At 44.1% G+C, this 13,209-nt stretch overlaps 1 protein-coding gene across 1 annotated transcript in view; it reads left to right on the forward strand.

The window, feature by feature from the left end:
• PHOX2B (paired like homeobox 2B) overlaps window positions 1-12,954 on the forward strand; it is a 488,291-nt gene extending 475,337 nt beyond the window's left edge. The window contains exon 6 of the transcript XR_013608335.1: window positions 12,879-12,954. The gene's annotated coding sequence lies outside the window, so the exon portion shown is untranslated. The remainder of the gene's footprint in view (window positions 1-12,878) is intronic.
• Window positions 12,955-13,209: the final 255 nt, after the last annotated feature.

The following is a 13,209-nucleotide window of genomic DNA, read 5'->3' on the forward strand; positions in this document are numbered from 1 at the left end:
TGCTACAAAGTTCCCTTTGTTTTTCAGTAGTTTTTCAGTAGTTCCGGTGGAATCATGGCTGTAGCCATTGCGCAGCATAGTCGCATTGCGGTGCGCAACCATTTACAAACTTATCAAGTCCCTTTGGAAGGCATGGGTGTGTGCAGACCAGGTTTGGCTCCTCACTTCTTGGAGAAGTGCGCACAGTTGCGCGCTCCTACTACACTGCAAAAATTACAGTCTTTGCTGGGGTTTTTGAATTTCGGGAGGACATACATTCCGGAATATGCCCAGCGTATCAAGCCTTTGTATGCTTTGATACAACCAAATTTTTCGAAATCATGCTGGCTGCCTGAGCATTCAGCCATTTTGCAATCCTTGCAGGCTGATTTGCTCGCTTCTAAGTTCTTACTGACTCGTGACAACCATACCAACCTGGTGATAAGAATAATACCAGGGACGGTGGGTTTCACGTACCTCACTTTTAATGAAGGAGACACAGTACCTATTGCTTACAAGTCACACTTGTACACTTCGGCTGAGATGCGGTTTCCCACAGTGGAAAAGGTTTTAACAGCTGTACAGATGGCTATTCTTAAAGAACGGGCTCTGTCACAAGGGAAACGCATGTTGGTTGTAACACCCTGTCCTCATTTGGAGGCAGTCACGAAAGCCAGTGTACCAAATTCTAAAGCTTTGCACCCTCGGTGGATTCAGTGGGCTGCGTCCTTGACGTCCACGGATGTCACGTTTATTTTTGACGCCTCATTGCGGTCGCAGGAGTACTTGCAGTATGAGTTTGTTCACCCTGCTCCTCTAGCTATGCGACCATTGGAGGACTTCCATTGCATCATTTATACTGATGGTTCGGCGCAGGTTGCGCATGGCTCTAAACATGCCTACGTTTCCGCATGCGCAATTGTGGTCGGTGCTATGTTGAACGATGAGTTCATATCCAGGGAAGTGCACACGTTGCCGCTTGGAGATTGCACCGCACAATTGGCAGAGCTTCGTGCTCTTTTACTAGCGTTGGAGTACGCAGATCCTAGTGTTACTACTCTTATTGTAAGTGATTCTTTCTACTGTGTCCAGTCTTACAATGAAAACTTGTTCTTTTGGATTCAGAATGACTTTCGTGATTCCAAGGGTAGCACAATAAAACATAAATTGATCTGGGTTCGAGTGGCAGAGCTTAAGGCTTCGTTGCCGCTCGTTTTTGTAATTCATACTCTTGGCCATCAGCGTGTGGGAGTCCACGCTGTCGGTAACTCGCTTGCTGATGAAGCAGCGAAATCAGCAGTGTCTACATACTTAGTTGCAGCAGTTACACGGTCCAAAAGTAAGATTGATAGTGACATCTTGGCAGCTGTTGCTGCCACTGAGAAGGGAGGTAAACATCCTTCGGGGTTCCCTTCGAAATACACATACCACTTAAGTCCCGAAAAGGTTCCTTTTGTGAAAATACCTGATGTTGGTGAACGTTTGATTCCCAACGCGGATCGCAGGGCAGACTTGATTACTGCGGCTCATGAAGGTGTGGCGTCTGCGCATGCGGGCGTCTCAGCCACTGTAACTCAATTACAACAACGTTTCTGGTGGCGGGGACTGTACAAACAGACGCATGATTATATCCTTTTTTGTGACATATGTCAGCAGATTAAACCTTCGACTGCTGCGCGTCCGCCACAGACTCAGTTGTATATTTCTAATAAACCACTAGGTTGTGTTTATTTAGATCACTGCGGTCCTTTTTCCTCTGATACTGCGTATAAGTACATCTTAGTTGCAGTTGATTCATGCACATGCTTTGTGTGGGTCTGGCCCCATCGCAGCGCTGATTCACGGACTGTCATTAGAGATTTGCGCATCTTTGTAGGGATTTTTGCCTGTGGTACCTTCCATTCGGATCAGGGTCCGGCTTTCGCCTCTGAGGCGTATAAGGATGCCATGAATTCGATGGGGGTCCAAGTCAAGTTTTTGTCTCCCTACAGACCTGAGGGTAACAGTGTAGTGGAGCGAATGAACCGTGATTTAAAGCAGTCTTTGACAGCTCAAGTTATAGGCACTGGCAGAAACTGGCTAGCCCACCTCTATGGCGTGCAGCGTGCTCTTAATAATCTCCCTAGAAGGTCTCTGGGTGGGCGGACCCCATACGAAATGCTCTTTGGCATCAAGATGTACGTCCCTGACCTTGACGGTCTAGACTGTGTGGTTAGCACCACTTCCTTTGACGCAGATGAACATTGCAATGTTTTACAGAATCTACAAAAGACCAGAGACGGTCTTGCAAAGGAACATTTGCCCTCCACGTCGGATGTTGCGTTGCAGATCCCGGTAGTCGGCTGGCTGCCCCAAGTTGGAGAACTGGTTCGTGAGAAGATCGATAACAAAAAAGAATTTTGTCCGTCCTATCGAGCTCCGGTTCCAGTCCTTGGAGTGAAGGGCACGAGAACAGTCATTTTACCACCGCTTCCTGGTCGTAAGGAAAACAGGTTTATTTCAGTTGACAATGTCAAGATACACAGAGTGGCCGATTCTTCTTAGCATGACACCAGCAGTTTCCTGTCCTTCCATTGTGAGAAATTCGGTTGTGCCCACTGCTTTTAATCATGAATCAGAAGTGGCCATTGAATTACCTGCGATTTCCAGTCCTTTATTGAGTACTTTGCCAGGTGCGGATCAAAATGAAATAGACTATACATATCCCACTGATTTGTTCATGCCTGACCTGCAAGCACGTTTAGCCACGGAATCCAGATTTTCATTTGACTCTATTTCCCTTGCCTCGAATAAACCCTCTCGTTTTGCAGTTTATGCTACCTTATTCAAAAAACATTTTTTGATTCCCCCTTGGACATATATCTGGCTGGTGCTTTTTTCGATATATCTTTTTATGTCAATTGGTTTTGTGTTTTATTTTTTCCGGTTGGTAAATGGACACTATGTCGAGGAAAGAACATGCATTCGCCATCTCAATGGAACTTTGGCTCCTCTTTCCTCATCGCATTCTGCACATAGACTGAGAAGAGACTTAACATTTGTTAACATCACTGCTTGGCCTGTCCTTGATGGGATTGTGTGGGATGCCGTTCGATTTCAAATTCATGGCCCTACGGAAGTTGTTAATGTCCCTAACGTGCTTAGAGTTAATATGGGGGATGTGGTGAAACAAAACATACGTTCTGATGATTGGGATGTTCAGGTCGTAGAGTCTTTATTTTCTGATTTGAAATACTATGCTGCCTTTGATGCTGAAGATTTATATTTAGAATCTGCTAATTATGGTGATTTATTTTGCTATCAACATTTTAGCAATCACTTCTTACATAAAACGACATCCAGGAGAAATACTGTGAATTATACACAATGGGAGCATTGTCCGGCTCCTATACAAGGCAGTTCGAGTACTTTTTTGAAAAAGTACACATATTTTACTGACTTCAATCAGTCTAATCCCGAGTCCTTTTATTTTAAAATGACACAGAAGCCTATGTCCAAGGTTAGACTTACCGATACCAAACTATTGTATTCGAAGTCCTTTCTAGATCAGCTGGCTATTGGCGGTTATGAAGTATGGAAGGAAATAATTGACCTAAAATCAGTTTGGGGTTCTAAGGACTGGCAGGTACAAGGAGCTGAGGCTTTGCACCGTGCATGTCTCATCCCTAATCAGATTTTGTTTTTGAATTCTACTATTTCACAAACGACATGCTTTGGATTGGCTACTGCTAAAAAACTAAATTTTCCTTCTATCCCCGAGTTAGAGGAATATTCAGGCTGGAGTAATCATACTCAATTTTCGATTAGAGAATTACAGACCCTGTTGCTGAATTCTTCTTTTAACATATCCAGTATGGACCCTAAAGGTTGGCTAGTGTGGCACAAGAGTGCTGATTTTTGCCAGCGCCGTTTTCTGGGTTTGTCTGACGACTTTGCTCAGGTTAAACCTGATTCACGTTTTGAAACTGAGCATTCTGTCACAACTTACTCTGTGGGTAAATTATGTCAAACTTGGCTGAAACATTCTAAATTATCTGCAGTTAAATTACATCTGGCAAAACTAAATGATGATGTAGATTTAAATGATTTCATAAAAGGCCCGGCTAGTGGTAGGTCAAAAAGATGGATATATGCTGTCTACAATGAAATCTGGAAAACATCACAGATTGAGGCAGCAACACGACTTAGGGCTATAGATCAAGCAAATCTAGAGAAAGTCCTTGCAGTGGTAGACAATAGTATTAACATGCTTTCTTCACGCATTTACACTTTAGATAACATTGTGTCTTCTGTAGTGGATATTGTGCATGATGAGGTATCTGTTTTGTACCATGGTCAGAATCAATTACGTTCTATCATGCAATTTGCATGGACCCTGCAAACGCTTAAATCTGGCAAGGTGCCATGGGGCTACATGAACGTGTCCTCTCTCTTTGCACCCTTTAATTTGACTGACAAACAACGCTTGCTTTCTATGCGAGATGCTTCTTTTTCTATGTTACATATTGAGAATTTGGAATCCTTACCTTTTTCTGTGGCAGAAGCCTCAGCTGCAACGTGGCTTATCCACGGTCTGTTAACTTTACCTTTTGCTTTGTATAAATTTACTAACTGTATGAAATATGTTGCCATAGGTCGCTATGCGCCTTTGGGTAGTGGTTTTCTCCATGAAGTATGGTCCCTTCCTTTCACTTATAGATGTTTGAGGGACGGCCAAGAGGTTTATCTAAATGGGGAGGAATGTACAGAAACTCCAGATCATTCGTTAATGTGTAGACACATACAATTACACGGTTCTTGCAATCAGGACCGACCAAACTTGGCCTGTGTTTTAAAAGGCACTCCTGTACCGGCAATTAACCCCGACTTTTACCCTGTTGGGGAATGGAAGTTATTTACTTTTGAATAATGAAGATTGTTGCGGGTTAATTAAAGGTGTAGCTTATGTGGTAACAGTAAGTGAACGTGTCGTTTGCTGCAGAAATGTCTTGTACCCACCCACACATGAAAATAGGGAGGTTTCCATTTGACCACGCATACCAACCTTGAAGGCAGAGTTCAACGGCATGACTAGACTGAGGGCTCTATTGTCCCAGAAAGAAGTGGCCTTGAGTTCGGCTCGGGAAACTTTCGTGCTTCACATAGCTAACACCCGGACCGAGGTTCAGGCCCTTTTAAATACTGATTTACCGTTGCATTTTGGCGAAATGATACATTCTATCTTTAACGCGTCCTCGACATCTGGGCTAGCGCATTTTTTTTAAGCTGTTAGCAGCGGCCTTGTGACTTCATTTGAAAAAATATTTGGAGTAATCCCTAGTTTCTTTCATTCCATTTTCTCAAGTCTGTTTGGTGGATTCCCGGTTTTACTGGCACTAGCGGCAGGCGTCCTAGTTGTTCTCTGCTTCCTTAAATATGGATGCCCCACATGTGGAAGAAGCGGCCCAGCCTCTGCTGCCGCTGTTTCGCAACCGAATGCTTGAATATTTTGGCACGATGCCGCTTGCGATTTTAAGCACGGCATATGGATTATCGTTTCGATTTTCCTACTTCACCTGTGTCCAGCCTGTGTTTCACTGCCTGAGCTGTGATTTTGATTGGGCCATTGATTTTTGTCTCTGCGGGCCGGTTTCTCCTGGCGTCGATTTTAATCAGCTGATGAGTCCTATCACTACTCACGAGTTGGTTTGTTCTGACGAGAGGATTATGGCAATAGCAGCGGTGCATGGACTAATGGGTCCCTGGGATATATTCACGGCAGCGCAGGATTTCTTGGAACTGAGCTTTCTGGAGAACCCACCGAGTTGTCCTCTGATGGTAATAGAGGCTCCGATATTGGGGGAACACGTATGTTCTTTTCCGCTTTTGAATTGGATGGCTGAACTGTTTTCTGATGTAGACTGTGATTTCATGCTAGAGGCTGTTGCTGCATATTTTGCTTATACGGTCTTGTCCTAAAAACTTTTCCATGATTTCTTTCCGGACATTTGACTTTCAGCTTGAATATTTTGCGATTTTTCGTACATTGATCAATTTCTCAGACCTATTGACTTGAGCAAAATATTACATTTTTTTACAATTCATTCATGGCTCACAGTTCTTGAACTCTGCTTTCATGAGGGTGCCCTTATCTTATCTTATCTTCTCCGTCCTCAGATCATGGGGGGGTGTCATATAGCTAATGTATATCTTTATAATGTGTTAAGTTAGCATAGGCTCATTAAATGTTTAAACGCCATTTTTCCTTTTGCTGCTTCTGCACACGACACTTAATTGTTGATTTAGCTTTCAACCTAGTAGTTCGTTGTGGTTTACATGAGAATAATATGTTATTACTCTGATATCAGCTTTGCTTAATAAACTATGTCTGTACAGAGAGTGCTGAAACTTCAGGAACAACACGATACAGAATTGTTATGAGGTCTGATCTTCGCGCCTTCATAGACATAACATAAGTGCAGCTTCTGCCAACTTTGGGCTTGAGGCGGGTTTTTATATTGCTTTGCTTGAGGCACAAAAACACACTTGATGCTGTTCGCATGCAGAGAGAGCTGGTGTATGCTGATGTGATCCCTTCATTCTAGGACACTGAGGTATGGGCCCGCCCTAATTCAACCCAAAGAGACCTTCTTAGCTATTAATATAATATGGGAGTTAGGGAGGGTGAGAAATAAGTGTTGTTAACCCTTATTAATTTACAGCATGGTAACATGCTGTCACCGTTCGCTTTCTATGGACTAGTAACTATGCTTGTAGCTTTGTTGTTGATAATATGTTTACTTGTATTATCTAAGATACTGCGCCTGAGAAGACGGCATTAGTAAATAAACCTTTCAAATGCTCACGTGTTCTTCTTTACTCCATGTTCTGGTTTGAAATGATTGTATAACGAAAGAGTGCTCATGTGTTCCACGTAACCTGAGGTTGGTGAGTTCATGTTCTGGTTTGTCTAAACATTGGGAGTTGGTTATGACCAATGAGACACTGTAGCTAGCTCGGTAATGGGTTTGTTGGGTACTAAGGTGAGTTTTGGGTCACCCTAATTCGCTGAGGTTCCAATCCTCTGTGCACAGTTCTGTGGGAGAACAGAAACCCTGCTACACTTTAGAGACAGAGATGCTATCCTGCAGGCATCCAGATCGGGGGGCCCCCTGAAATACAAGAATTCCACCCTCTCCTTCTTTCCTGACTTCACTCAAACTGTACAAAGGCAGCGGCAGAGTTTCCTCGGTGTTAAGAAGAGACTCAGAGACAGAGGCTTGAAATATGCCATGATATTTCCAGCTAAGTTGCGAGTTGAGGTTGAGGGCAAGATTTGGTTCTTCGACAATCCGGAAATAGCCTCTGACTGGTTGGAGAGACTTCCCCCCGGGGGGAGCCCCGGAGGCAGAGCAGCGAGGATGGAGATGGCTCACAGGAACAGGAATGATGAGTACTGCCGTTGCTTGTGATGTGTGGGTTGGTGGGCAGGGGGACCAAATACAAGACATTCCTGGGGATATGCTCCTCGAGATTGTGAATTACAACAGGCGCAAGATATGTCATCCTAGGGGAGGAGGCGGGGATACGGGGCTCCTTTCTATCTATATATGTGCCACCGGGCCTTCAGTCTGATACTTTCCGTGACCTGAGTACTGTTTTTCTTACACTGCCCTTTGGCATTTCAGTTTTGAGGGTGATTTCAATGCCGTACTGGATGGGGAGGTTGACCGTCGCCCGCCGCAAGTACTTAAGGCAATCGCAGAGATGGCTCTCAGACTTCCTTGAGATGCTGGGACTGGTTGAAAGCTGGTGAGTGCATAACCTGACACAGACACATTTTACTCGTATATCAGCAGCACACAATAGTTTGTCCAGGTTAGATTACATATTGCTACCGGCGGCTGTGGCAGCCATGATACAGGAGGTGCGGTATCTTGGCAGAGGTATTTCTTATCATTCTCCACTGTGGTTACAGCTCACGCTCGGACGACCGGCGGTTGGTAGGATAGCTCCTATTAGCGCATGGCAATTAAAAGACCCGGCCATTAGGAGGGAGGTAATTCAGATGTCGGAACATTATTTCCAGGAGAATGTGGGAACAGTTGACTCAGCACAGTCCCTCTGGGAAGCTTACAAGGTGGTAGCGAGAGGTGAGGTCCTATCTCGGGTTACGGGGAAGAAGATGAAATGTCAGGCGGAGGTAAATCAGAAAGAGACAGAAGTTATACGTTTGGAGGAGAGAGTGGCTAGGTCGCCTGCGCCTGAAGACCTCCACTTACTGAGACTTTGACAAGATGAATACAAATGCCTAGCGAGAGATAGAGCATTAGCTCAAAACAATGTCGTGCAGAGCCGCATATATGAACATGGAGATAAAGCCGGTAAATTGATCGCGTGGCTCGAACATGAGGAATGGGCATCTAGGCTGGTACCTGAGTTAGAAGGATCGGAGTCAGATAAAGTTACAAATCCACAAGCGGTGGCTGACGCATTTTCTGAGTATTACAAGAGGGTGTATACCGCCGGGAGAGGGTTTACAGAGGCTGAGAATAGCGAAATGATCGGAGATATTGTCATGCCGGGATTGTCGGAGGAGGTTAGGTGCTATCTGGACTCTCCATTCTCCGATGACGAGGTTGCACAGGCTATAAGAATGATAAAATCCGGTAAGGCGACTGGCCCCAATGGGATACCGATTGAGTTATATAAATGAAATGCACATAGACTCGCCCCGCATATCCGAGTCATGTTCTTGGAGAGTAAGGACAAGGGTCAGCTTCCATATGACCAGCGAGTGGCAAATATAGTGGTCATACACAAAGCGGGTGAGCCCAGGACACAATGTTCCTCATATAAGCCTATTTCGCTCTTTAATGCAGAGCCTAAAATCTTGGCGAAAATGCTCGCCACTCGGTTGGTAAAGGTAATTACAACTTTTATCCACCCGGATCAATCTGGCTTTATGCCACGTCGTAATACGGCTCTGAACTTGCCAAGGTTGCATGGTGTTCTCGGGGGCTCGTCGAAGATACAGGAACCAACGGTATTGGTGTCCTTAGACGCCACTATGGCGTTTGATAGGGTTGAATGGAATTATTTGTTTACAGTGTTGGTGAAGCTGGGTTTTGGAAGGGAGTTTGTTGGATGGGTGCGACTATTGTATGCTAAACCCCTGGCCAGGGTAGTCGTCAATAATTGTAGATCGAATGATTTTTGGTTGGAGATGGGCACGAGGCAGGGATGCCCGTTGTCACCGCTGCTCTTTGCTCTTGCGCTGGAGCCACTGGCGGCGTGGGTCAGATGGGATAGATCGATACGTGGCTTGCGGTGGACACCAGAATGGGAAGATAAAATCTCATTATACGCGGATGACGTTTTGCTCTATCTCACTAATCCCAGAGCGTCCTTAAGCAATTTTCTGGATGTGCTTGCCATTTTTGGTAGGTACTCAGGATTTGCTATGAATTGGTCAAAGTCAGTGCTTTTTGTCCTTGTAGGCGACCCGCCGAGAATTCCGCAATCGTGCCCAATTCAGATTGAGCCAGTAGGTTTTAAGAGCCCGATGTAGGTAATCCCAGATTACCGATTCTTAAATACCGAATCATACCGATTCAGTATTTAAGAACTGGCAATCGGGATTTAGGTAATTTTACCGAATTCATTACAGAATCGGTAAGATTCTGTAATTACCGAATAGGTAATTTTACCGAATTCATTACAGAATCGGTAAGATTCTGTAATTACCGAATCGGTAAATACCGATTCGGTAATTGGGGGAAACATTGAAGGGTGGCAGGGTGTCACTTTGACACCCTGTTGCACCCCTCAATTGTGCATGGGTGCACATGTTGCAGACCTACATGCCCTTGGGGCATGTATGTCTGCAACATGACACTGTTTAAAAAGCACAAAAAAATGTTTTTTAAAGGGTTTTCATTATTTACCACCAACTTCTAGTTGGTGGTAAATAACAAATTCTTAGACCCCTGTAGCACTGATTGCAGTGCTACCTACATGTCAAAATACAGAATCGGTAATTTTACCGATTCGGTATTTTACAGAATCGGTAAAATTACCGATTCTGTATCTTAACATGCCCCTACATCTCCAACTTCAAATACCGGTGGGTAACGGCCGAAATCGGCCGTTACCGACCGGTATTTGGCGACCTACATCGGGCCCTATATATCTAGGTATATACATAACGCTTGATCCAAATATATGCCAAAAATTTGGCTTCTCCTTTGAGTAGGTGTAAGAAGGATGTGGAGCGCTGGAGAGCTCTTCCACTATCATTGCTTGGAAGGGCCGCTCTGTTTAAGATGATGGCTTTACTCCGTTTCCATAATGCTCTTCAGAACTCAATGGACCCGGTACCGGCCTCCTATTTTAGGGAAATTGAGACACTTCAGAGGCCGCTTCTGTGGGACGGTAGACCCCGAATAGCGTTTATTAAATTAACTCTCCCGTGGTATGATGGGGGAATCGGACTCCCGGAATTAAGAAAGTACTATTGGGCATCGCAGCTGGCTGCTGTGAATCATATCGTCTACGGACCCCCGGGAGATCTGGGTTATGCCATGGACCACGGGCTTGTTCCTGGTGGAATGATAGATAGAGCTCTATATGCTAAGCCAGGGAGGTTTGCACTAGTGGGCCCAACAGAACATGCGGTACATGTGTGGCACGCGGCTAATAGATATTTAGGTTGGGAAGGAAAATTGACATTGGCCACTCCTCTGTTGAATTCGGAGAAACTAGGGAGCCTGTGGAAATCTAAGGGGTTTGATAAGTGAGACCTTATTGGGATCACCCAGATAAAGGATGTTTGGGGAGGAGACAAGGTACATACATTCGATTTTCTTAAGCAACAGTATAGTCTGCATGATAATGAGCACTATCAATATCGGCAGGTGAGACATGCTCTCCTCACTCATATACCCAGAGACGCAGTACTCCCGGAGGCGTCGCCTCTTGAAGACCGGGTACTAGACGGGTACATTCCCGTAAAGACTATTTCCTTGATATATAGGAAACTTGTTAATAACATGGAGAATCCGCTGGGGTGAATCAGAGCTCAGTGGAGTGCTGATGGATTGGAATTAGACGACGAAGAGTGGGTGGAGGCAGTTTTCTCCCCGAAGGTAGTGGCGATTCAGATGAGGCTCCGGCTTGTGCAACTAAAGATTCTGCATAGATCATATATTACCGGGCCTCGGTTGGTGCGAATGGGGCAAGGGGGGAGTGGAGAGTGTAGAAGGGAATGTGGAGAACCTGGCACCTTTATGCATATTCTTTGGCACTGTGTGGCGATACAGGCATTTTGGACGAAGATCCATGACAAACTGAAATAGGTATTGGGAGAGGAAATACGACCAGAAGCCCGAAGGTGTCTATTGAATGTGTGGGAACCTACAGATTTGAATATGTACCGGAGGCAATGGGTGACGCTCGCTGGCGTACATGGTGGCTAAACGAAATATCGCTCAGCTTTGGGGAGCAAGTCAGCCGCCTCGGGTCTCTAGATGGGCCGAGGATTTGGACTGGTGTATGTTTAGGGAGAAATCAGTACATGTGGCCAGGGGTTGCCGGAGAAATGGGGGAAGGTCTGGGGGGCATGGAACAGTCACAGAGGAGAGATTTGTGAACCACCGGCGCCACGACTGGAATTGGAAGCACAGGAATCCCTGTGATCCTATTACAAAACATAGTCGCATGCGATTCTGTACCTGTGAATATTGGCCTACGAGATGAGAAATGTATGATATCACCTGATGTCCTTATTTACACCTTAATTTTTCTTTTTTGTAATGTAATTTTCTTTTGCAATTTGTTAATAAAAAAAGTTTTTAAAAAAAGAAATGGTCAGACCACTGGATCTGACGAGTCTTGTCAAGATTAATTGGCGTATTGGAGAATATATGGTTGATTATGTGCCCTGCTCTATGAGTTGTTCCCAAGGGGGTCATAGATAGGCTGACGGTCATACGTGTATCTGTCAGCTTCTGAGCAGAGCTGTCGCTGGGATTGTCTAAGTGAAAATTGAAATCACCCAAGATGATGAAGTTAGTATAGCTAATGATTTTATGAGCAAGTGCTTGAGTGATAAAATTGATAAAATCACTTGCATATCCTGGGGGGTGATTCACCATGCCCACGCAAAGGAGCAATGAGCTGCTGTAGAAATGCAGAACCCAATCTGCTTTTCGTTTGGTACCAGTGCACTCCGACGATTTCCAGTTTTTATGTTTCAATTTTATGGTGCCTTTTATTTTAATTGGTGTATGCCTATGGGCTGCTCTGTATCTTGCGTGTACTTTGAAACCTTCAGTACTTTCCTCGAGTGGGTTTTTAAGAAAGTGACTGGCACAAGTGGGTTCTGCATTACCTTGATTATTTCCTCTACCTGGGTCTTGAGGGTTCACCACATTGTGCAGATGTTTTGGAGGGTTTTGTTGGCCAGCCGGAGCAGTTCGAGGTTCTTCTGGTCCAGGGCTAGACTTGTGGCCCATTGATTACTTTCTTGGACATTGAGTTAGATACTGTGGCAGGCATGTGCAGGCTTCCTGAAGATAAAGCGGCCCAGTTTAGGAGCCCCCTGTGAGTGTGCTTGGCGGCCAAGAAGGTGACAATCAGTTTAAGGGGGGAACATCCCTTACAACGCAACTTTTACAATATTTTAGTTTATTTAATTTATTTTAGTTTTAGTTAAAGTTTAGATTAATACATTTATGAAAAAAAAGGTACGATAGTTTTGCTTGTTTCTTTTTTATTAAAAAAATACTTTGTGAAAGTAAAATTTTTACTCATTTTAAAAAAATATTTTACATATTTAAAAAAATTAATATAACAATAACAAAAATAAATTAATATAGTAAATAATATTTTATTAAATAGTCCCTTTTCAATCTTTGCAGCTTCCGATGACGTCGACACGTTCACGTTTACGTAAGCGGCCATTTTGAAGAGCATCGATGGAGGAAGCAGCAGGAAGCTGATCTGCGCTCAGGTAGGAAACACTTTTAACTTTATTTAAACATAATAGAAACAAAATAAATATATACGGTATATAATGTAAAGAAAGGATAAGGAGAGGTTGCGGTTTACAAAAATAATGTTAATTTTGTTTAAACAGCATGTCGCCGATCATGTTACTAGAATATGTCTATGTCGGGTCGCTAAAAGTAAAAGGTAAAAGTAATTTGGGGATTGCAATGTTTTAAAATAATTTTTAAAGATTTGACAATT

Source organism: Lissotriton helveticus, chromosome 2_2 (genome assembly GCF_964261635.1).
Source record: "Lissotriton helveticus chromosome 2_2, aLisHel1.1, whole genome shotgun sequence".
NCBI classification, from domain to species: Eukaryota; Metazoa; Chordata; class Amphibia; order Caudata; family Salamandridae; genus Lissotriton; species Lissotriton helveticus.